Source organism: Paramormyrops kingsleyae, chromosome 1 (assembly GCF_048594095.1).
Source record: "Paramormyrops kingsleyae isolate MSU_618 chromosome 1, PKINGS_0.4, whole genome shotgun sequence".
NCBI classification, from domain to species: domain Eukaryota; kingdom Metazoa; phylum Chordata; class Actinopteri; order Osteoglossiformes; family Mormyridae; genus Paramormyrops; species Paramormyrops kingsleyae.
In genome coordinates this window covers 8855133-8880411 of record NC_132797.1, presented here as the reverse complement: position 1 = coordinate 8880411, position 25279 = coordinate 8855133, and the positions used below count along the sequence as shown (strand labels likewise).

Here is a 25279-nt window from a genome sequence, read left to right as displayed (position 1 = left end):
GCCAACATAGTTCTAGAATAAAGAATAATCTGTATGCACGTCTGTAAATGGGAATATAAAATTAAAATTAAGTCTTAATATGAATTCATCACAAAAGTGTCATCTGTCTGGCAGTGTCTCATAACGTGTGTCATTTTGTCACTAGCCTGTGTCACACTAATTCGAGCCAGAGTCCAACTGCTGTACTGAAACCAGTCAATGACCCAATAAGTGACACATCAAACTTGGCAGCACGGGGCACATGGCATGACTCAAACAGAGAACTACATGTCATTCAGACAGAGACAGCTACATGTCACTCAGAGACATGCCACTCAAAGAGAGAGAGAGAGATACATGCCACTCGGACAGAGAGCTACATGTCACTCAGAGACATGCCACTCAAAGAGAGAGAGAGAGATACATGCCACTCGGACAGAGAGCTACATGTCACTCAGAGACATGCCACTCAAAGAGAGAGAGAGAGATACATGCCACTCGGACAGAGAGCTACATGTCACTCAGAGACATGCCACTCAAAGAGAGAGAGAGAGATACATGCCACTCGGACAGAGAGCTACATGTCACTCAGAGACATGTCACTCAGACAAAGTGATACATGTCACTCAGACAGAGAGTAATACATGTCACTCAGACAAAGAACTACATGTCACTCAGAGACATGTCACTCAGACAGTGATACATGTCACTCAGACAGAGAGTAATACATGTCACTCAGACAAAGAACTACATGTCACTCAGACAGAGAGTGACACATGGTACTCAGACAGAGACAGCTACATATTACTCATAGGTATGTCACTTAGAGAGGGTGAGATACATGTCTCTCAGACAGAGAGCTGCATGTCACCCTGAGATGTCACTCAGACAGAGCTACATGTCACTGAGACAGACAGCTACATGTCACTCAGGCAGAGAGCTACATGCCACTCGGATAGAGATACGTCACTCAAACAGAGAGCTACACGTTACTCAGAGATAGAAAGATGCATGTCATTCAGACAGAGCGCTACACCTTACTAAGACAGAGAGAAATACGTCGCTCAGACAGAGAGTTAAATGTCACTCCGACAGAGATACACCACTCAGACAGAGAGCTACATGTCACTCAGAGATATGTCACTCAGACAGACAGCTACATGCCACTCACATAATTACAGATGATACCAATTAACCTGGAAACTCACATAAATCGAGGTGTACTGGCCAGGCGCTGGTGATTCCCATGTATGACACGCTCTACATTTTAAGGAATTTCTACATAAAGGGTTCGTAGCGGGTACGCTACGCCCGCTCGCTGTAGCACTCCGTCAGTGTCTCCGAGCACTAATACCGAAGAAGTCTCTGCTCTGCCTTCCTTTGACTGCATTCTCTTCCCCAGACGGCTCCTGAAAACCAGTCCACTCACAGCAGAGATGCTGGGAGAGCAAAGACCGATGTTTCACTGATAGTTTCTTCAAGTACAGCAAAAATGCATTTATAAAGCGCCTTTCACAGACAAAGTCACAAAGTGCAGTAGATAATCAGAAAACACTGCAACAGACACAGCAAACAGAAGATTAAGAAGATAAACTGACATTCCATTAGACAGTAAACACAACAAACAAGAAAAGCGAGCGCATAGGTTCCCACAGGCAAGTCTAAACAAATGCGGCTTCACCTATTTTTTGAAAGCGTCAATAGTATCAGCCACCAGCAGAGCAGGAGGAAGGAGGAAGGCCGTTCCACCTTCTCAGCACAGAAGTGGTGGGGACCCCACTCTGAAGCCACCTTAAGACCAGAATCAATACATTGCCGTTCTGTAATGTTTAATTTCTCACGCGAAAGAGCATAAATGACTGAAGATCTATTTGCAGAATGATCATGAGATAATATAATATCTGTTGTCACCTTGTGTTCCAGACCAGTGGCCCTACAAGCTCAGTCCAATGACAGCTCTGTAAGCAGCCTGCAGGAGAAAGATTGAAGGATGTGCTCTAAACTGTCTGTGTGAACAACTGTCCCAAAGGGTTGCTTCATCTTGACCTGTCATTGTCAGCAAAGATGCATTCTTGTAATGGCTTGTGGTCTAGAATAAAGGTAAATGACTAATGTGTGACGTATGAAGTGACACCCACACATCTCCTCCACGAAAGGAGGTGGTCAGAAGGCTGAAATGTACTCTGGGCCCAGCGTGCCCAGGACTTCAGGACTCTGAGGGCTAGGGAATACTGTAAGCCCTGCGGAGAAGTCACATGATCCAGACACAGCCCATGGTGCTATTCCACATCACAGCAGCTACTCCACACAGCAAACACTTCACCATGGACTAGACCAGCGTCACACGGTGGGCACACTGGGATGATCGGGACCCACGTTCATTCTGTCCACATGGGACAAGGGTCCACACCACACAGCCAGGCTCCCAGCAGGCCATCAGGTCATGTTCATCTTAGTGATGGACCGATCCACATTTTTTCAGTTCCGATCCGATTCCAATACACAACTGCCGATACCGATTCCAATACAAGAGCTCTTTTTACTTTGTTATACTTTATATATTATTTTTTAAGCTAGTAAATACAGATGGAAAAAAATGTATGACAGAAAATATTTAATTGGGCTACTACAAACACACTGTTTGTATGTACTGTTCCACCTCGTTTGTACGTCTTGTTTTAAGCGTTTTTGAGCCATTTGCAGTTAAATATGAATATCTTCAAAGCAAGTATACACAAGTGGCAAATGCTTAAAATTTTAACACAGTTTTTCTACCATTGGCGTCAGCTCAATTACACTTTGTTGCGATGGCAGCCCCTCTTGTATCACAAGCTGCAGCGAGTTCGCAGGACAGTCCAGGTTAACGACTCCTTTTTTGCCTCGCACAGTTGCGTGCGCTTTGTTAAGTGGGATTGTCCATTAAACGCTATTGTCACCTCTCAAAACTTTATTTTACAAAGATTGCAAATCGCTGTGGTACTGGTTTCTGTTAAAAGCGTAAAATACTTCCAGATCGTCACGTTTTATCTTACGCTCCTAGTACTGCGGAGGGTATGCGCATGACGTCACAGCAGGCGGAAGTCACTGTACTCACACCCACTGAGTAGCAAAAAAGACTGAGGGGCAGCGTTAGCGTTCGATTTGAATGCCGCGAAATAAATAAATAAATAAAATGGGAAAGAGCCGTCTTGCGATTGATTGTACAAATAGATTAAACACGAAATAGGAGCTATCTTTTTAGAGATTGTCAAAAACTAAATAAGTAAGTATAGGACGTGGATCGGTCACGCATGGCTGATATCCGATCCGTCAAATAGGTCTGGATCGGCGCCGGTGCATCTCTAGTTCATCTCTCATCTGGCTCGATGGAACCCTTGCCTTTCAATGTATGTGTCACTTATTTCATCCCCTGTCCCTGTGTCACTGACTGCACAGCACAACTCAAGTACCTGTATGACTTTCAGTCCACGGACAATGACTACACTATCTACAGACAATTATGATATTTCATTCTGCACGAGCAATAAAAGGTCCCTCCGTCGATATTCGCAATTCATAGTATTTTAAACCAACATGATGATTAAGTGAGGGAGTGTGAATCCTTAATAAAAAGATAATGATAATTTTATTGTTGTCGTTGTTATCCTGGTATATTTGTTGTTCATAACTAGTTGATGATATAAACGATTTATCAAACTAATTTTGGTTAAATGTCAACCATATGCGATTGTGCTTTCCACATACTGTACAGTGGTACCTCAGAACTCGAATTTAATCACAACTCCGGATCGAATAATATGAAGTTCGAGTTGTGATCGAATTTTCCCCATAAGAAATAATGGAAAACCAATTAATTGGTTCCCGGCCCCAAAAAAATTACACCTAAATATGTTTTTTTTTTTTTAGCATTTAAACACAAAATTAACCAGATAAAACAAGAAGAGCATATACTGTACTAAACACATCTAAGCACATTTATCAAAACAGTAATTTGTAAAGTAAGAAAATAAATGTATCCAAACAATGTGTCCTGCCCCGATTGTCCACTCCTTCCGCGTGCCACGCCCCCTCGTTAACCCAGTGCGGAATCCCCGCGTGATCAGCTGTTTCTGGTTGTTGCCATTAGCCCTCTGTATTTAGTCCGCGATTCAGTTTGTTTCCCCAGTCTGGTCATTGTATTGTCCGTCTGCGTTTTGCCTGCCTTACCTGTAATTAAACTCCGTATTCCCCTATACCCTGACGTCTGCGCCTTTGTCTCCTTTCCGTCCCCGATCGGCACAAAAATATCACTATAATAAAACGTATTAATGGTTTATTATTAATATAAAAATTATGAATAAGAAATCTCTATTTTTAAATGTATTTTATTATATAATAATTACTGTTACTGTCTATCATTGTCTAAATGTATTTTTACTGTCTAAATATATGTGTTCAGTTAGTGTAAACATGCACGGTGCTATCACAGCTAATGCAAGGCTGAGACTGAAGCGTTACCCTTTGTTTCCGCTGAGAGACGTGCTGCGTGACTCATTTCCCCGCGCATAAGTTATCTTAGGTCAGCGTTCACGGTTTGACTTCTGAGATTCAGATTGAGCTCTAGGTAATTTTTTTTTCGAACTGGTTGGTTCCACTTTTAAGAAATTCGAGTTCTAATGAGTTCGAGAACTGAGGTACCACTGTATTAGGCAGACGCTTTCATTCAAAGCAATGTACATTCAAGAAAGCAGGGTCAACAATCCACAAGTGCTGCTCCGTGGTCCAACAGAGAAGCGGCATCCTGCTGGTGATGGGCACAGAGACCAAACCCAGAGAGTCACACACCAGCCACATTTAAAACTATTCAGTCCTTCTATTTTACAGCTAGCTTACTGTCATTGTTTATGATATTATGGCTGGTTAATATTCATGAATTATTCATTCAGAGCCCATTCTCATCACACAGGGAATGAAATCTGGCGGAACCTGTTAATTGAGGCCACAGTGTCTAGAATACATCACATAAATATAAAATATATAACACATAAATACGTGTAGTGTTTGTGGACAACCATCCATCCATCCATCTTCTAAGCACTTATCCCAGTCAGGGTCATGGGGTGGGGGGGCAGCAAAGGGTATGAGGCTTGGTGCACCCCGGATTAATGCCAATATGTGTGTACATGTAACGTTAAAATTCTCAGTGAAAACAGAGAATATAAGGAAAAGGGTGTAATATACTATATATACTTGATGAATCAAGAAGAGAATGTTACCTTGAGTACTCTCACAGATGGCATTTCAGATTCATTTGCATTTGACATTATAAAAGTTATCTCAGCCAAACCTGTTCAACATGCTTATGCAATATGTTCTTCCTGCTGTGCTGCAGTTCTTTGATGACTTTACTTCACTACTTCACTGACTGTACTGCACTGTTAACTTTACTCCATTACTCTGCAGAGTGTACTTTGCTGTTAACTTTAGTCCACTGCTTTGCTGACTTTATGCTGTTACTTTGCTGACTGAATTACTCCATCATTCTTATGACTTTACTCCATAGTCTGTCTTTTATCTACTGCTCACTTAATTTTCTGCATATTTTGTTTTGCTCAGACTTCATATCACTCAAGTCTATTTTACTTTTTTTCTGTATACTCTCTAAATTAGGCAGCCTTACCTTTAATGGCTCCTTACAAGCGCATGGAAGTCATACCATAATACCTCTGCAATAACAATGCCTCCACGTGCCACTGGTATCTGGAATCAGTCTGGCCAATTGATTTGGTCTTTCCTATCAATTCTCTCAGGGTTGGACATGAACCAAAATTAGCATGCACAGTGTACAGTACATCTGAAAGCAACAGCTCCATGCTTAATACCATGGAATTATACACAAAGCAATCAAAATGCTCAACAAGCTAACAGTTTAAAACGACAAAAATCTTAGTGAGACATGATCCAAAAATGATTAACATAGGGACCGAATCCCTGACGCAGAACACGCTGTATTAACAACGTAATTGCATTTTCTAATGGAATATGACTGTCTCTATATTCTTTTGACTTTAATTAGTGTAATTGATAACGGTTATGGAGCTCTCTGACATTTTAATCATGCAGACATATCTTTTGCTGTCAGAAAGGAAAATTAAAAACAACTAGGAGGTATTTTACTTACCATTACAGGAGGAAGGAAATTAAACAAGCAAACAACTAATGACTTTGGCTACGTTAGCAGACGGAGGGGACAGATCTGAATGCTGGCGGAGGAGCATTAGCGTCTGAATGGGGCGTTCTGCGCTGTCTGTCAGCTGACGGGGCAGCATTGCCCGTCAACTCGGGAAGGTAAGATAGTCGGTCCTCTGAAAGCTCGCGGATCGCTTGTGTCGCGGTTTACACGAGAATGTTAATTTGAACAAAGGAAGCTGGGTGATATTTGGACAAAAACATAATTACGGCTAGTCCATATGCGGCACACAGCGATATCCATGATGTGCTTCACTGTTACACTGTCATATATTACCAGCAGAACACAACTTTATTGTGACACAATATTTTGACGTAATCAAATTGCATGAGTGGGCAGCTCAAAACATCAGATTCACCTGGTGGCTTGACATCACTGCAGAAAATCACCCTTCAACACCAGCAGAGGTAAAAATCAGTTTATTTCCAGCACTTTAAAGGATTTGCCTTATTTAAATGTGATTCATCATAACGTGGGCCTGGAATTCCTTCCAGGGTGTAACCCAGCCTTGTGCCCTGTGCTACTTACCCCCACCAGGATACGTGGTTAGGAGATGGATGCATGGATCATGACGTTGGTGATCTTTCTTAATTAAACTAGTCTTGTATGCATGCAAACACTGTTTACTCGCTCATTAATTTCCGGGCATCCAGATCAAGCCGTTTGTTACACATAATATGGAAAAACGAGCTTGATAAATCCAGCTATGTTAACGGAATGGATCCATACGCATAGGGTGTGAATATGGGAAATCCATACCTAGATATGTTTAAGGTACGATTAGCCGATAATAATTATAGATAATTATAGTAAGCTCTGTCATGTCACCCGCACAATTATGTTATAACACATCTTCAACCTACCAAGAACCATCAGTAAGCTCTCAGAAAAATGCCTTTTCATTATATTATTATTTGCTAGAATCAGAGGTTGGCCTGTTATTTTTCTTAATGACCTTATTTTAATTCTGGGTGTTTAGATTTCCAGCGAAAAGGCTTCCGTGTCCAAAGAGGCCGCCTAGAGGACCAACAATACGGCGTGTTTTTAGTTTAAAAACAACGTATCGCCGTGAAACTTGCCACTTTCGTTAAAAAAGAAATCCGCTCCACGCCAGCCATATATGCTACATTTAGCCGTAAAATTCACGGATTTTCAACCTGTCGGAATATGGGAAAATGTGTCCGTGGCAAAAGGTTTTCACTGATAAAAAAAACTGTATGTTCCGCCTTTTGGTTAAAAATCCATTTTTTTTTATCAAAACTTCAGTCATGATTCGCCATGGTTATGAAACCTGGTAAAAACCATATATAAAAATAAATGTAATCCATTTGGATCCTTAAATCCCTTATAATGGATTAATGTAACACGGCTAGGAGCAATCTGATTTCACACCCAGATCTCTTACCTGAAATAAATTCACGTAAATATAAAGCGTGTAGTGGCATCTACAGCCTTAAACAAGCACACATATCATGCGATCGATCAGGCATCAGTATTGATGTCTGACAGCTGCACACAGCCCGATTTCTACCTTAGCAACAACTGCTCATGTCGCAGTATCAACTTGCGCTGTACTGCAGCAAACAGGAAAAATATGAAGGATAAACGACAGCGCCTTTCAGAGAAGTTCTGCGCCAAGTTAGCTGTTATAACGTGCGGTAACTGGCCATCGCTCCATCTCTGCGTGACATGAAGGAAAATCCCCTTAAATCATGGTCACATAAACTTAAAAAATATCAGAATCTTAAAGGGCTGGTGTTTGGTGTCTATTCATTTGCTATTTTATGATTTTACTGTCAGTGTTGTGTTCACATTTTTCATGTTAAAAAGCGAGTGTGAGCAGTAAGCGGGAAGCCAAGTTTGTTTCCTATATCAGCTGCCACGGAGTAACCAGGAATTACACATGAAGACCCGCGATAACCACACGGGGTGCGGAAAACTTTCAGTCGGCAAACAAGACGGTGATGGGGAGGCAGCGCAATAACAGAGACGCGCGGCACGTCCCGTTAGACCTTTAGAGGGGAAGCCCAGGGGAGCGACGGGGCGCCGGTGTGTTACAATAACAGAGATGCACGGTACGTCCCGTTAGACCTTTAGAAGGGATGCCCAGGGGAGCGACGGGGCGCCGGTGTGTTACAATAATAGAGATGCACGGTACGTCCCATTAGACCTTTAGAGGGGAAGCCCAGGGGAGCGATGGGGCACCGGTGTGTTACAATAACAGAGATGCACGGTACGTCCCGTTAGACCTTCAGAGGGGAAGCCCAGGGGAGCGATGCGGTGCCGATAGATTATAATAACAAAGCATAGTACGTACCGTTAGACCATTAAACGGCAGAGGTCCGCCGGAGCTCCTCGCCAAATACCTGCTGGTACGGTGGAAGCCAGCGAAGGGCTGTTGAGATGTCAGACAGTCGGCACATAGCGCTGCGATGGGCGCATCTTCGCGGTGGACACTGACTCCTGTCCGCTGATGGAGCCTCAGAGGTTGCCAGATCGTGCGGAGCGAGCCGCCTTCATGAAGGCTGCGTCCGCAGCGCCGGAGACCGTAATAATCGCCTTGCAGACGGCCGGCTTTGATGGTTATGGATGAAGACAACAGGGGCCGTCATGAAGTTCACGTTAGCGCTGCCATTTTTGTCTGCCTGGTTTCCATTGCCGCTTCTGTGTATTAGAGCAACGCGCCGCGATCAGCCAACGTACATGAAGCAGAGCATCCTCCTCCACTTGTGCTTAGATGCACTTAATGATCACTACGTCCTTTCTGCTGCATAAACATCTGCCAGAATCAATAGATGTCACTGTAAACTTCAGAAAATTAATATCAGGACACCTACATTAAGACCGGGTTCCCCGTTCCACGCAGCTGCTCGTCATAAGCGTCACTCTCCTGTTTTGGCTTTTTGGGCATTAAACTAAGAATTAAAATGCAGAACTGACAATAATCATATGCGTCCGTATGCGTTAGTTTAATTCTTTGTTAAAGAATTTATTAATGTAATTGTTTGCTTGTTTGACAGGGGTAGTGGTAGTTAAAAGGTCCCATGGCGAAACCCGCAGGGACACCCATGGGGGAGGGGGGGGCGGGGGGGGGGGCTGGGGGGTCAGTCCGGCGTGTTCAAACTCATATGCGGCACGTCGGCCGAAGCAACGGCTGCTCAGCCGCCCGCTGTTAATCACTGCGTTAAGCATTAAGCCGGATGCCTTAAAGGGCAGATACATTTTACAACATTTTGCAGATGGTTTGGGTAATAATGTGCATTAACTCCTTGTTAATTGCTGACACCAATGATCTGTTAATCTCCATTAAGTCCCATAAAACCATAACCCCGTATGTAATTAACTTTTAAAAGCTGTTTCTGAAAAACTCAATATTAGGTTCTTCAGAACCATGTGATTTTGTGTGTTTGGTGTTTACTGTTCAATGCACTGTTTACTGTTCATTAAAAACAAAATTTCATGAAAGATATTACGAACATACGGAGAAATCGACTCGTTAAACTTAAACCATGAACACCAGACATATTTCTCCACAACTGTTCCTGACTGGTAATCAGGTAATTGGGCCTGGTCTGTGTCTAAACCAGTGCCAATTATCTCTCAGCCTCATTTAAACAGAGTAGTGAGCAGTACTTATGCTTTCATCTGGAATACGCCTACTCCTGTTGTTCATGACGTAAGGTTTGGGTCGTTATGCTATTATCACGGTAACTATTCTTATTCCTACAAAAGAGTGGCAACAGTACACCCAGCACTTCCAGTAGCCTGTGTAAAAAGAGAGGAGAATAATAATGTCATTAAAATTTAGCCTGTCCTCTAAAAATACACATTAGCATCCAAGCATCTTTTACAAACAAATATTGTATCTGTGGAGTACACGCTGCCCTGAATTCTCGAGGGATAGGGGACTCACCCCAGGAGATATATGTATCAAAACATAATCTGTGTTTATGTATAGTCAGTCCAAGCCGGTCCTGCCACGACGCGTGATATCACACGGCGAATCTGATTAAACGCGATTGATGAAGTCCAACCCAACGCAGAATTGCATTTGTATTTGCGCTGTTTTCAGTCGGACATGAAAGCAGAACGCGAACTATAACGGCATGTGGTGTTATGGAGAAACACTACTTGCACGTAAAAACAGCCATCCAAGTGAATGACAGTGAAGTCCAAATGGTGAACGAATCCTTATTTTGCAGCGATTCTTGTAGTGTATCGGTCAAAACGGTTTTCAAATCTAAAAACTGAACTTTTTGTACATCCACGCATTGCAGAGATCAGAGTCTTAGATTCTAAAAATCTAAAAATATATGATAAACTATCATATAAAACACAGCAACGTTTTTCAATTAACTTACATTCGCTTTTCGTAGACTGTCTGTAGCCATGTTGCCTATACAGTGCCCCTCCGCATACCATAATATTTGTGCCACTTGCATACCCGGCCGCATGGTGGCTGTGGTTCACTACTCCCGAAAAATAATGGCCAAAACGACGCTTCATGAACCGTTTGTTATATTTTTTGACCCAACTAGATGGTGCTCTCTGTTAAAAAAAAAAAAAAAACAGGAAAAAAACAAGTAAGAAATGGCTCAAAGTAAACCAATAGCACCATCTTGTGAGGGTCAGCAAATACAGTAAATGGTTCATGAAGCATCGTCTTGGCCATCACTACTCCTGTCTCCACAACTGAATTCAGCACGTTCTGTTGAAGCGATTCCTAGGCAATTCTCGTGACACTCATTAGACCCATAGATGTTTATGATATAATTAATGTATTATTATTATTGTTTCTTATTTAAAATGCATATACTTATATTATAGGCCACTGGCATCACTGTTTGTGTTATGTAATTTATTTTGTTTGGCATAAGTTACTAAGTTTTGGAGTTACATTTCCCAAACCCTATTTTCCTATTGGATATGTGTATTTAATACACAATTTTAGTGAACACGAGGTTTGTCTGGATCGCATTGGTTGCGTTGTAGCAGGACTGACCAGTCAGCACCGAATAGCATGTTAGTCACTGTCGTGTCATTGTGCTGGTAGTTATGCATTGCTGCCTGAAGTGTGAGTATGCTTCATTATATTTACAGTCTGGTAAAGTATGGCGACTGTAATATGTGGTGCTAAACCTTCTGTCATGATCCGCTCCGTCCGCTCCTGATGTGTGCCACGCCCACCTCGTTACCTCGTGTTCAGCCCTAATTGTGATCGCCTGTGTCCTGTTAAGTCTAGCTTGTCTCTTGTATTTAGTCCGCGTTCCCGTTTGTATCCCCAGTCCGGTCATTGACGTTGTGACGTTGTTTTGTTGCGTGCTCTGTGTTTTTGGACATTAAACTCCGTATTCCCCGATCCCTGGCTTCCGTGCACCTGCTTCCCCGATCCGTGCTGTACGTGATCATAACAGAATGACCGGACTCATCCACAAGACGCCCCAGATCGGTGAGGCGGAATTTCTCGACCTCACCGAGGAGGTGTTATATTGGCTCACCCAGCCCGAAGTCGAGGAGGATCCCCTGCTTCGGGCTATAGCCAGCCGGAGCAGGGACGTCTTAGAGAAGATGTCCCTGCCCGGAGACGCGCACCTTGCGGGGGAGGTGCGCGAAAACGTGCGGCAGCTTCGGGAGGGGGTTGCCAGGGTATCGCTGAGGCAGGTCGCTTTGGACTGCGGGCTGCCAGACAGCGAGCTGCCCGTGGTGCCCCTGCCTCCGCCTACCTCAGCGCGGAGAAGAACGCGGAAGAAGCGGAGAGGCAGAGGACGGGAAGACGCGCAGGAGGTCTTTTTGGGGGCTGTCTCCCTTTCCGCAGCTTGCCCTGCTGAACGCTGGGAGAATCCCTACCCGATTCTCCACCCGGCGGTGTTCGCGGGTGACGTCACCGCCGCTTCGCCTAGGCGGACGCCCGAAGTCCGTCTGCCCGCCGCTTCGCTGGCCAAGCCTGAGCCAGCCGGCCCCTTCACCGGGACACGCCTGGCCCTTAAAGGGGCCAGGTCCGTTAAGGACGCGATCCCGCGGATTCCACGGTTTCGGACGCGGGCAGCGCCCCGCGTGGATCCAGAGGCTGCAGCGCCCCGCGTGGATCCTGTGCCGCCTGCAGCGCCCCGCGTGGTTCCTGTGCCGCCTGCAGCGCCCCGCGTGGTTCCTGTGCCGCCTGCAGCGCCCCGCGTGGTTCCTGTGCCGCCTGCAGCGCCCCGCGTGGTTCCTGTGCCGCCTGCAGCGCCCCGCGTGGTTCCTGTGCCGCCTGCAGCGCCCCGCGTGGTTCCTGTGCCGCCTGCAGCGCCCCGCGTGGTTCCTGTGCCGCCTGCAGCGCCCCGCGTGGTTCCTGTGCCGCCTGCAGCGCCCCGCGTGGTTCCTGTGCCGCCTGCAGCGCCCCGCGTGGTTCCTGTGCCGCCTGCAGCGCCCCGCGTGGTTCCTGTGCCGCCTGCAGCGCCCCGCGTGGTTCCTGTGCCGCCTGCAGCGGCGCCCCCGGTGACTCCCGCGCCTGCTGAGGCGCCCCCGGTGACTCCCGTGCCTCTGCCTGAGGCCGCCGCTCTGCCCGCGGACCTGCCTGAGGCCGGGACTCCAGGGCTCCCCGTGACTCCAGTGCTCCCCGTGCCTGCTGAGGTGCCCCCGGTGACCCCCGCGGCCCTGCCTGAGGCCGCCGCTCTGCCCGCGGCCCTGCCTGAGGCCGCCGCTCTGCCCGCGGCCACGCCTGCTGCCCGCACGCCTGCTGAGGCGGCCACGCCTGCTGCCCGCACGCCTGCTGAGGCGGCCACGCCTGCTGCCCGCACGCCTGCTGAGGCGGCCACGCCTGCTGCCCGCACGCCTGCTGAGGCGGCCACGCCTGCTGCCCGCACGCCTGCTGAGGCGGCCACGCCTGCTGCCGCCGTTCTCCCCGCGGCCCCTGAGCTCCCCGCGGCCCCTGAGCTCCCCGCGGCCCCTGAGCTCCCCGCGGCCCCTGAGCTCCCCGCGGCCCCTGAGCGCTCAGCTCAGCCCCCCACGACTCCCGATGCTCCTGTCTCCGAGGAGGTCCCGGACTGCTGCCCTGATGCTCCTCCCTCCATAATGGAGTCGGAGGGGGAGCTTGAGTGGGACCCCTCGGGGATGACCTTGGTTTCCCCCGTGGCTTCCCCTGTGACTGCCCCCGTGGCTTCCCCTGTGACTGCCCCCGTGGCTTCCCCTGTGACTCTTCCACCATCACCCCGGTGGGAGAGACCCCGGCCAGGTCCCCGCCTATCGGTCTCCCGGAAAGGGCGGGGACACCTGCGTCGGGCCCGGGTCCCGCCCGCCCTGCCCCCTGGCTCGCCCGTTCGGCCCCTAGCTGTCGCTCGGTGGCTGCCTGCGGGTCCTCCGGCTCTGGGTCGGTGGTCCCCTCCGGGTCCCCCCCCGGTGCCTCGGTGCCGGTCCTCGGCGTCGTCTCCAGCTCCATGTCGGTCGCCTCCGGGCCCCCCTGCTTCGGCGGGGCGTCGGACGGCGCCTTCGCCGGCTCCGGCTGCGCCGTCGCCTGCCGCGGCTTTCCCCTCCTACCTGCCTTCGCTGGTGTTCCCTCCTGCTCCCTCCGTGTCCCCTCCGTCTCTCCCTCGTCCCGTTCCCTCGACCCCTGTGTGGTTCCCTCCTGCTCCCTCCTCCCTGTCGCCTGTGGTCCCTCCGGCCGCTGCCCGTCGCCCGCCTGGGCTCTCTCGGGCTCCCCTGGTTCCTCCTCCCTTTCCCTCCGTCCCGCCTGTTTTTGCTCCTCGTCCCTCTGTGTCTCCTCCGTTCCCTCCTGGTCCCTTTGTCCCTCCGGGTTTTGCTCCTCGTCCCTCAGTGTCTCCTGTGTTCACTCCTCGTCCTGTTCCTCCGTTTTGTGTCCCCTCTGTGTCTCCTTTCTCTGTCTGCCTGTCTGCGTTTCCTGTTCTTTGTCAGGTCCTGTCTTTCTGTTGGTCCTTGTTCCTGTTCTGTGTCTCTGTCCTGTTTCCAGTGTCTCGTTGATGTTTTTGCTTTTGTCTTCCAGGTCTTGTTCCCCGGTCTCGTCCCGTCCGTCGCCTCCTCTTGGGCGCGCCCGGTGTGCGCGCCTTTGGGGGGGGGTTCTGTCATGGTCCGCTCCTGATGTGTGCCACGCCCACCTCGTTACCTCGTGTTCAGCCCTAATTGTGATCGCCTGTGTCCTGTTAAGTCTAGCTTGTCTCTTGTATTTAGTCCGCGTTCCCGTTTGTATCCCCAGTCCGGTCATTGACGTTGTGACGTTGTTTTGTTGCGTGCTCTGTGTTTTTGGACATTAAACTCCGTATTCCCCGATCCCTGGCTTCCGTGCACCTGCTTCCCCGATCCGTGCTGCACGTGATCATAACACCTTCAAAGATCCATCAGAAAAAGGAGATTAATTAGCTCAATTGTTGCAAAGCCTTTTTAAAGTAATCATTATCCCTTCTGCACGTCTTTGAGTTCAGGATAAGATGACTCAGTAGCCCAATGAGATGAGCACTTGTGCGTATTTCTGCAGCTTTAATATTTAGGCCGTATTTTCAGCTGTTAAGGGCGTTTACTGACTCATCTGGTGACTAATGACTCCAGGAGGATCTACACTCGAGAAGAGAATTGAATCTTGCAAAACCGGAGCAAAGGGTGTGTGTGTGTGGGTTGCATCTTGTCGATTTATGAAATATACATACACATACATACATGTTTCTGTTCATATTGCTTGTGTGAGCTATATCACGATGACAGAAATAGTTGCTTCAAAATAAGATAAGATACTGGAAGATGAGATGGAGCTTTATTGGTCCCTGGGGGGCATGTGACCCCATCACCCCCAAAGAGTTAAACAGAACATTAATCAGCCGTAACCAGTCTGTAAACACAGTGCAACCTCTGAGTCACGCTATGCTGGCTTTATTTTCTGTTCCCGGGAAAATGTGTGCTGGCTGGAAGATGGAAGGTGTCCTAGTTTCAGGAGGAATGGGCGACTGACAAAGTGACGTAATCCTCTCCAGATATCCTGTGGATCTGCAGAGGCTCTGCATTTCACATTTGAGAGGCTTATATTATTCACATCATCAAAGCTGTCAAGAGAAAACAGTTCATATTCGGTTCTTTTCAGAGAAGCAAAAATATACCATCAAAGTAAACAACACGGGATCGCGGGCATGGTAGCGGGAGTGGTGCGGGTGGGTGTGATTTGGAGGTGATTCGGGGGAAGGTGTTGTACCTGCAATGTGTGAGGATGCTTACTCTCACTGGGCTTTAATGTGCTTCCTTTGCTCCTATTTTCATGTGCAAGAATATTAGGCCACAGATCCTCTGGCTTGGTCATGGGATGGTCGAGCTGCAGTCTCATGCTTATAGCTTCTGGATGCTCATGGGAGTGTTACACAAAAATGTTCTGAGGGCAGAAGGAAAAATGATTGGTTCAGAGAGATAGCCAATCACATTGTAGAGGAAGTGGGTCGAAGCGACTAGAGGAGGCGGGACCAAGACATCTGATAGGTTGGTCTCACCTCTTCTAGTTGCTTGGACATACCTCCTCTACAATCTGACTGGTTCTGCCCTCAAAACTTTTTTGTGTAAATAAAACTCCCGTGTGCCTTCTGGATCTTTCCAGAGATACTGTCCTGTACCGCGGGGGCTGACTGAGGCGCTCTCAAATGCACACATGGAGAATAATCAGCCAATGCCTTTGCTGGAAAAGCTTGGGTCATGTCGGGTCGGGTCAGGCTCCCGGACTTGCTTTAGTCCACAGCTACGGCTGAAATATGGCGAAGCCTATAGGTCCCTGAGGAAGGATGGAAGACTGACACAGCTGAACTAGAACCACAGTCCCTGAGCCTTTCACCAGAACCAGAACCAGAATCTATTTATCCGCTAAGTACAAAAAAGTACTAATACAGTGGGTGTACTTTTACTTACTTTTACCGACAAGGGGTATTTACTTTGGGGTATCGGGCAGAACAATCAAGGGCAATCAAGACAATAAATTATGTAGATGAATAAAATAATGAACAATTTGGTTTTTTTTTGCAAGTGGTGACATGAGGTAAACAAACATACAATTAAACATGCAATCAAGAAAAATGTACAAAAAACAATAGAACAAAAGAAAAATAGAGATAGAACATAGAAATAAAGAAGTGCACATAATAGATACACAAGAGGACATATAAAGTGAGACAACCCAGATTGGAGTATCTGCAAATGAGCTTCTGAAGTCAATAAGGGTGTGGAACTTATACAGTGGCTGTTTGGGTATGAAGCACTGTACTTCTCACTGTACTTCTCAGGACAGCAGCACCGTTTCTTCTTCCATGCCAGGCGTCTGTCAGAGTCTGCTGTCATGTGGACTACATGAGGCCGTTCTGCAGCTCTCTTCTGACACTTCTGTTTTATGAATTGTGCTGTATATTTGATTGCATTAATGAATGGTAATGAATGGTACAGCATCTACTACACCCCAGTCCTACAATCAATGACTTCATTTGTGTAGGGGATGTCTCTTTTCCATCCTTGAGGATCTCTTTTTTCCACCCATTAGGATCTTCCTATCCTACCAACGAGGATATCTTTTTTCCACCCTGAGATCTCTGTTCCACCTGTGAGGATCTCTCTTTTCCACCCATTAGGATCTTGATTTTCCACCCTAACATATCTCTTTTCCTCCGATGAGATTCTCCCTTTCCCACTCAGTGAGTCCCTGGGGAGCCGTTACAGGAAGGCTCCATGCGAAGTCCGGTCAGCACCCCCCTTTCCTGGGGTGTCCGGCCTGTAACACACTCAGCGTCCTGGTTCCGATGCACTGCCACTACAGGAGGCTCCACTGCTCATCACGGTGCTTTCTCCCTAACATGTGTTGGTTGCTGACCTCAGTGGATTGAATTTCCTTTACGAGGCCCCTGTCTCGCTTTGATATAGAGCTCGTCTCCTTAAATAAGCCGTTCAGAGTGATATCTCTCTAACGTCGACATGAAAAGGGTCACTTCCATCAGCGTAGAGGCTACGGTGGCGTGGTCCCTATTATTACAAAGCATTCGCCTTCAAATTAACCATATTATTACACTAAGTGCTCACTTGATACTCTGCACCGGGAAGGTGTATTAAATTCCAAGGCACAGAAGTACATCTGATTCTAGAAGAGTCTTTCACAAAGGGCTTCAAATAGCAAAGGCCAATTAGGCAGCTAATAGTTCCCTTCATTGTTCTGAACTCCCTGAAATCCAGGGGAAACGTGCTTCACACGCAGTCTCTGAGACAAGCATCTGCCCTCGTTTTCAGCTGAATGACGGCGGGAATAAAGCGCGGTGAAGCTTTTGGGAGCGCGCCTTGATAAGAATTCAGCTCGAGCGTGCATGGAAATCGCGTTTCATTCCAGAGCTTCTTTTATGGCGAAGTGCTGCACCTTCCTCGGTGACCCATTTTGGAGCTGGGATGATTCCTCATTTCACACTGAGGAAGCTTCACTCATATCTTACATAAGCTTCATCTTCAAAGCCTGCAGCTCTAGCAATGTTCACGGTCATATCTGGTCATTTTCATATTCCTGTTTTTTCCACTGTACTTAATATGACATGATTATTTTACAGACTGAATTTCCTGGGAAAAAAATAATCCCTGAGAGTAAATATTCTTTTCACAGTATATGTTAAGTACTTCGACTCAATTCCTACTAAATGTCTCTGTGCGTTTCTCACTGACAGAACAGGAAGTCGGAAATTACCCCACTTGTGCCGATATCCCTGCGAAAGCCTGCGGTGCCAAAACGCTGGCCCTAATGCAGCCTTTTATAGCATGCTCTGTGTGATGGTGCTTCCTGTATGAAAGGGATTAATGGCGGGTTTAGGATCTGAAAAGCAGGAAATCAGCAGGGGCGCAAAGGGGTTCAGGCAGCAGCGGCGAGAGCCAGGCTGCAGGACTCACATGGAAGATAAAAGCCCGCATTAAGAGCATTAGACCAATAACAAAGATGGCCGTCGGGGTTTGGATGGGCTGCTCCCTTTTAAGGATGCCTGCTTTTAGCAAGCAGCAGGGGGTAGGATTTATAATCGGTATATGCGTACGTGATACTTGTGGGCTTTTGGCGGACTCCTTGGCATCGGAGCTAAAATTGAACGGCAGCCTGTATCAAAGGATACACTGACTGTACCAACTGTTTTAGGCAAGTGCTGTCTCCACATGAGAGCCAAATCTAATTTTTATAATAATAATGACAACGATAGCACCTCTCTTGCAGTCTGCCTCGCATCAGAGCTGCACACTGGTACGGTGGCCTGCTTCCATAAATCTCCACTTCACCGCCTTGATGGTTTATTGTGGCCAGTGTTACTGTACGTCCTGTTTGAAAAGCTGAACACTCAGCGTCGTCCTTCCTGAACACAAGCGTCACTCTCTGTCCCTCCTTTTTTTGGAAGCTGATGATGCGTGTGCAACTTTTTGTAAACATCCATGCAAAGCAAATTATTATATTTTTAACACCTCTGTGAAATATTTTTTATATTTATGGGCATTTCATTCTGCTTTGAATAGAACAAATCTCCCACATTTTCATGCCCCACTTCCATACCTCCCCTTATATATTTGCCGCAGTGTGAAGAACAGCAAAAACGTTAAAGGATTGATGGCAGCTGATGGGTAATTGAATCTCCTACACAGGCCCCCAGCTTTAATGAGGCAGTGCTGCCACTGCTTCACTGTGCCACTGCTGCTTCGCTATAATGGCGGAGAAGCTCCTTCTGCTTCCTCCCTGCATCCCAGGCCATTCTCTCCCTCCTAACACCTTCCCATCAGGCTTTGCTGCCTTTGTATTAATTGCCATCTAAGTGGCGTTATAATATTACGTGGTTCAGTGGATTAGGATGCTAAGTCTGCGACTGGAAGGTCACCAGTTCAAATCCTGTGGTCAGCAAAGTAATTTAACTGTTGGTCCCCTGGAGCAAGGCTCTTAACTCCCAGTTGCACCATGAACTGGCTGAACCTGCTTTCTCAAAAATAAGTCACTTTGGATAAAAGTGTCAACTAAACAAAAAAAATGCATCCTTGTTGTTTTCTTTTGTTCTGTGTTAATTCCTGTCTGTCTAGGGAGTTTAGCTGGTGTTTCACTATAAGCCTTGCGTAGGTGCTTCTTTACCAAAGACGCTGAAGCGGTGATGCCTGGATGTTGAGCCTAGGGGGCGCTCTAAGGCCAGCTGTAACTGCCAAGTGATACTTTGGCCATCCTGTGAAGTGCAGCTGTGGGCAGGACAGCCAGATAAATATGTGCTGATGGATAAAGCCTCGCGTGTGTCGGCGATATTTTTCAGCATCATTACTATAATGTGGCATATAGAAGCGTTATATTCTTTCTTTGCCGTTTAAAATCACTGACAGTTGGAATATCGGCCATCGCGCTGGAAGCGGCGCTCGTTTATACCCAGTTTTCCACTGTTGCGTGATCAGAGGTTTCCCAGAATGCCTCTGCTGTCTTATTTCTACTGCACACTTTCCCCATTTCTCTCTTCTGCCATTTCCTGCTGTATTTTTAGGCTTCAGGAGATGAGAAAGGCACCTTTTTCTCACATAATTATCCCAGCTGTTTATATTTTTGCATAAACACACTGCCTTTCGAATTTCACTGCAAGCTTTGCCTCCTTTCCCGCTGAGTCTGGGAACTGCCATCAAAGGTAATTCAGCCAAGCTGTTTCTCAGATTCCCAAAATGATCCTGTCGGTACCTGTTTTGTTTTTACAAACCAGAATCTCAATCTCAGAAAATGCAGTCTGTGCTCCGACCCAATAACAGAGAGTATGGTTATGGAGCAACCTTCCAGCCATACAGTTGTGTTTATGGCAGGCTTCTGTATTCATCTGCACTTGTCTCCTGGGGGGGGAGGGGGGGGGTCTATGAAGCAGGACGTCTCAGTTAGCTGGGTTAACTTAAGATTGACGTCATGATTGTTCAATAGGAATGCTCCTTACCCAAACTCTGATTGGACGATCATGACTTCCAGCTTAAGTTAAGCCAACCAATTGAGAAGTCCTGCTTCGTGGAACACCCCCCATATTCTTGGGAGCATCTATTGTGAAAGGGGAGGTAAAATGGCAGTAGAGCATGGATTTGAAGCAGTGAGTAGAGTCGTTACAGAGACTGATCGGGATGCTAATTCATGAGATGTGTTTAAAAGTCTCTTAAAGCATCTCAACTGCACTCAGATTAGCTTTGGGGGATTTTTGTAACTTTTAGCCTCAGTAACCAAAAGCTTTCAACATCACGTTCGATTAAGGCTATGACGAAGGCTCTTAACATTCTGCCAGCATCAGTAATGTGAAAAGGGGTCCATTCCACCGAAACCCTGGGTGTCGTTATGCAGGGCTGTCCTAAAATATGAAACTCAATATGACAGAGTACTGTGGCAGCACAGTGGTGCAGTGGTTAGCGTTGTTGCTTTGCATCCCTGGGATCAGAGTTCGAGCCCCTGCTGAGGTTCTGTGTGTGGTGTTTGCATGTTCTACCTGTGTTGTTGTGGGGTCTGTTCCACATACTCTGGTTTCCCCCCACAGTCCAAAGACATACTGAGGCTAATTAGAGTTACCAAATTGTCTGTAGAAGTGTGAGCATGCCCTGCAATTACCTGGCACCTCATCCTGTGTTGTTCCCTGCCTTGTGCTCATAGCCTCCTGTCCCTGAACAGGGTTATAGAAAATGGATGGATGGACTGAGAATGACATGCTTTCACTGGCACAACAGTCCATAGGGGACATCTTTCCTCTCCGTACTTCATTCAAAAACATTTATCAGATGCTTTTATCCAAAGCAACACACAACTGAGAAAGCAAGGTTAGACCAACCGGGTGTTTGGGGCCTTGCTTACTTTTCCGACCGGCGACCTGGGATTCAAACCAGCGACCTTCCATCCACAGGCCTGGCCCCCTAACCTACTGACCCACACATCACCAGAGTGATGCCTAACTGCCGTGGGTTTTCATTCAAGGTTTTATGAAGTGTCTAAGATGGAGAAGGCCATCCGGGGATTGGCCTTCTTCAGTGGCACGGGTCCGAGCGGTGGGGGGGGGCAGCCTTACAGAGAAACATGGGGGCATATAGCCATCCAGCTGTGCTGCCAGGATCTGCGGTCATCACCAGGGAGACGCATTAGGTTTCACTGCCCACTGTGGCTGGTCTTTAACTTATTACTTTGCACCCATCCAAATAAATGGTGTTTATTTTGTGTGAACAGCAATTAAGCAATTCTTATCAGCAAAAAGCGAATATTAAAAATCAGTAGGTGGGTTAAAACTCAAGAGGATCTTATTAATTAACCAGATACATTATTTATGTAGAAGTTTAAAATCCTGAAATTGTAGTTATTTTAATTTGGGAATTATCTAGAGAAACTCAAGGCAAGGTAACTCAGCATGAGCTGGAATATGTGTTGCATGTGGAAGAATGAGGGGGAAAACTACACTGGAAACACTGGTCACTTCTTAGTCAATGTCATTTGCTACATGAAATAATTATATAGGCTGTAATATTGTGCAACCTGCACTGATATACATAGGTATACTGTAATAGTTTGGCCCAGCAGAAGCAGGGTCAGCCAGAGGGCCTCTGAGCCAGAAGGACCCCCCCCCCAGTGTTTTGGGGGGGGAGGGGGGGTGTCAGATGCCAAACACATTCTGCTGATAGCTCAAGTTTTACATAATCTCACAGACACATGCAGGAGGAAAAGCACGGATGAGGCAGTGACGGTTTGTCAGGTACCCAAGTGACAGAGAGCAAGGGCAAACAACAGGTGGGCTTTGTAAAGATTGGGAAACCCAGATATGAGGGGCACATGCCTCACACACGGACTCACACACACCTCAGGCATGAACGGGCACATGCCTCACACACGCCTCAGGCATGAACGGGCACATGCCTCACACACGCCTCAGGCATGAACGGGCACATGCCTCACACACGGACTCAGACATGCCTCAGGCATGAACGGGCACATGCCTCACACACACCTCAGGCATGAACGGGCACATGCCTCACACACACCTCAGGCATGAACGGGCACATGCCTCACACACGTCTCAGGCATGAACGGGCACATGCCTCACACACGCCTCAGGCATGAACAGGCACATGCCTCACACACAGATTAATTTGTTCTGTGTTAATTCCTGTCTGTCTAGGGAGTTTAGCTGGTGTTTCACTATAAGCCTTGCGTAGGTGCTTCTTTACCAAAGACGCTGAAGCGGTGATGCCTGGATGTTGAGCCTAGGGGGCGCTCTAAAGCCAGCTGTAACTGTTAAATGATACTTTGGCCATCCTGTGAAGTGCAGCTGTGGGCAGGACAGCCAGATAAATATGTGCTGATGGATAAAGCCTCGCGTGTGTCGGTGATATTTTTCAGCATCATTACTATAATGTGGCATATAGAAGCGTTATATTCTTTCTTTGCCGTTTAAAATCACTGACAGTCATAATATCGGCCATCGCGCTGGAAGCGGCGTTCGTTTATACCCAGTTTTCCACTGTTGCGTGATCAGAGGTTTCCCAGAATGCCTCTGCTGTCTTATTTCTACTGCACACTTTCCCCATTTCTCTCTTCTGCCATTTCCTGCTGTATTTTTAGGCTTCAGGAGACAAGAAAGGCGCCTTTTTCTCACATAATTATCCCAGCTGTATATATTTTTGCATAAACCCCTTTCGAATTTCACTACAGACTTTGTCTCCTTTCCCGGCGAGTCTGGGAACTGCCATCAAAAGGTAATTCATCCCGGCTGTTCCTCAGGTGCCCAAAATGATCCTGTCTGTACCTGCGGTTTCTAACCTGCCACTGCATCCTGTGAGCTGTGCAGATGGTGGCGCTGTGATGTGGTGAGACACCCGCTCACCTGTGACAACGAATGGACACAGACGCCCTAAGAATAGCACATCACCACTGAGGGATTGCAGTGGGCTGCAAGGATGGCTCTAGGTCTGGTTTTGAAGTGTGTTTCCACAGCCGGCTATTAGCTAGCATATTGTTTTTACAAACCAGAATCCCAATCTCAGAAAATTCACTCTGTGTTCCGTCCCAAAAGCAGAGAGGGGAGCTAGGGAGTGACTCTACAGCCATATGACAAGTTTCTGAATCCAGCCACAATGGTTTCCTGGGGGGTGTTCCACGAAGCATATATTCATACACGCCTCAAGTATGAATGGCATGTGCCTCACACACGGACTAAGACACGCCTCAGGCCTGATCGGACACATGCCTCACACACGGACTCAGACACGCCTCAGGCCTGATCGGACACATGCCTCACACACGGACTCAGACACGCCTCAGGCCTGATCGGACACATGCCTCACACACGGACTCAGACACGCCTCAGGCCTGATCGGACACATGCCTCACACACGGACTCACTCCGTAGCTGAAGGCATGTCAAAGAATTTCATATTTATTTCACTCCAGCACAACAGCTCATGTTTCTTTCGATGCCATAGAAATAATAGGAGACAGATGAGCTGCATCTCGAGTCGTTTAACAGATTACCTGGATGTGTCAGAACGTGGTGCAGCACTGACCCGGGACTAACATTAAACATGTGCTGCTTATTTCTAAAAATAAATTTAATCAATGGTATGTAGGAGGAAATCTTTGTACACATTTGTAATTGTTAAAATATGCATGTTCTTGAGACAGGATAATGTATATTATATGCACTGAACAAAAAAATGGTTATTCGATGGGAGAAATGAACAAAAGGTTATAAATACCACCTAAAAGGCATAGTGAGACACTGCTGTCACAGAGTGACATGCCGATCAGATACGGACATAATCACAGATACAGATATAATCACATTTTCAGGAGAACAACAAAGCTGCAGGTCGTCTATGCTGCATTCACTGACAGCATTACAAGCTAGAGAAAAGCTAGTTTATAGGCAATAAAACTTGGTAAAGATTCATTCACAGTATGTACAGCTGCAGACAATGCAGTGTTAAACACCCCCATACTCAGGGCATATAAAGACATAAGCAGATTGATTCCAGATCCTTAACGTTAAGGTCTTAAACTTCGGTTTGATGTAATCGGTGTTTACATTACCTCTATAAAATGTTTCACAACTCCCAGAGATATGCCGAAATAATGATGTTGTATCCAAAAATCAGCCTTCACCTACTGGGTTCCTAGTTTTTGAGACCAAAGTATCTGTCAATCGTACCTTCACACTTAAATCCAGCCTGAAGACGTACCATTTCAGTCTAGCTCACTGAGGTCTATTTTAGTCCATCTTGCCTTAAATATCACAGCCTCTCCTGCTGGGGATGCTACTGCACCAATGCTATTCCGTCATTTCCGGAAGGGTCCAGAGCCTCTGTCAACCCCAAACCTGGGCACCTCTGCCCTCCATGACCCTGAAGGCCAGAAGCATCACCCGAGCACAGAGACTGACCCGAAGAAGCCACCATTCTGATGATCACCTTACTGAGAATATCACTCACATGCCTAAAGTTAGTATTGATGTCTAACATTCTGTCTTCTCCTATAACTACTTCAAGTATTTCTATGACTCCTATTTCTCAAACTTCTGCACACAGATCCACAAGTTATTTAAAACCTGATATCATGTTTCTGAGTCTTTTCCGGCCATCAAATCATACCTACATATAAAACAACAGGACACTTTGTGTGAAATCATACCTATACCCTAACAAATAGGATGGTGTGTATCAATCCATAGTTACACACAGACCAATAGAATGTTTTGTATCAAACCATATGTACACACAGACCAATAGGATGTTTTGTATCAAATCATATGTACACACAGACCAATAGGATGTTTTGTATCAAACCATATGTACACACAGACCAATAGAATTTTGTGTATCAAACCATACCTACGTATCCATCCACAGACACAGTCACACACATACCCATTAATGCTTGTCTCTGTCTTTGTGATCCCTCCAATTTTACAGCATAAAAGCCACTGTCGCACAGTGATACGCCTGTAAGGCAGCAGTGCAGAGGCCAGCGTGATGACAGTGGAGCGGAGAGGGCAGCCGTCCATCTGTTAACCCGCTTCTCTTCGGGACTCGAGCTGCTTGAGCGGATCTGGTACCAGCAGTGAGGGCCCCAGGCACGGGAGCAGAACCGCC

General features: G+C 46.8%; 1 protein-coding gene across 10 annotated transcripts in view; it reads right to left on the bottom strand.

Moving 5' to 3' along the window:
- mgat4c (mgat4 family member C) overlaps positions 1–24767 on the bottom strand; it is a 93485-nt gene extending 68718 nt beyond the window's left edge. For 5 of the 10 annotated variants that reach the window (XM_072708889.1, XM_072708922.1, XM_072708893.1 and 2 more), the window contains exon 1: positions 24222–24767. The gene's annotated coding sequence lies outside the window, so the exon portion shown is untranslated. Of the gene's footprint in view, positions 1–8525; positions 8873–24221 lie in introns of all 10 variants that reach the window. The other 5 variants (XM_072708887.1, XM_072708913.1, XM_072708920.1 and 2 more) reach the window with 3 other exon arrangements.
- Positions 24768–25279: the final 512 nt, after the last annotated feature.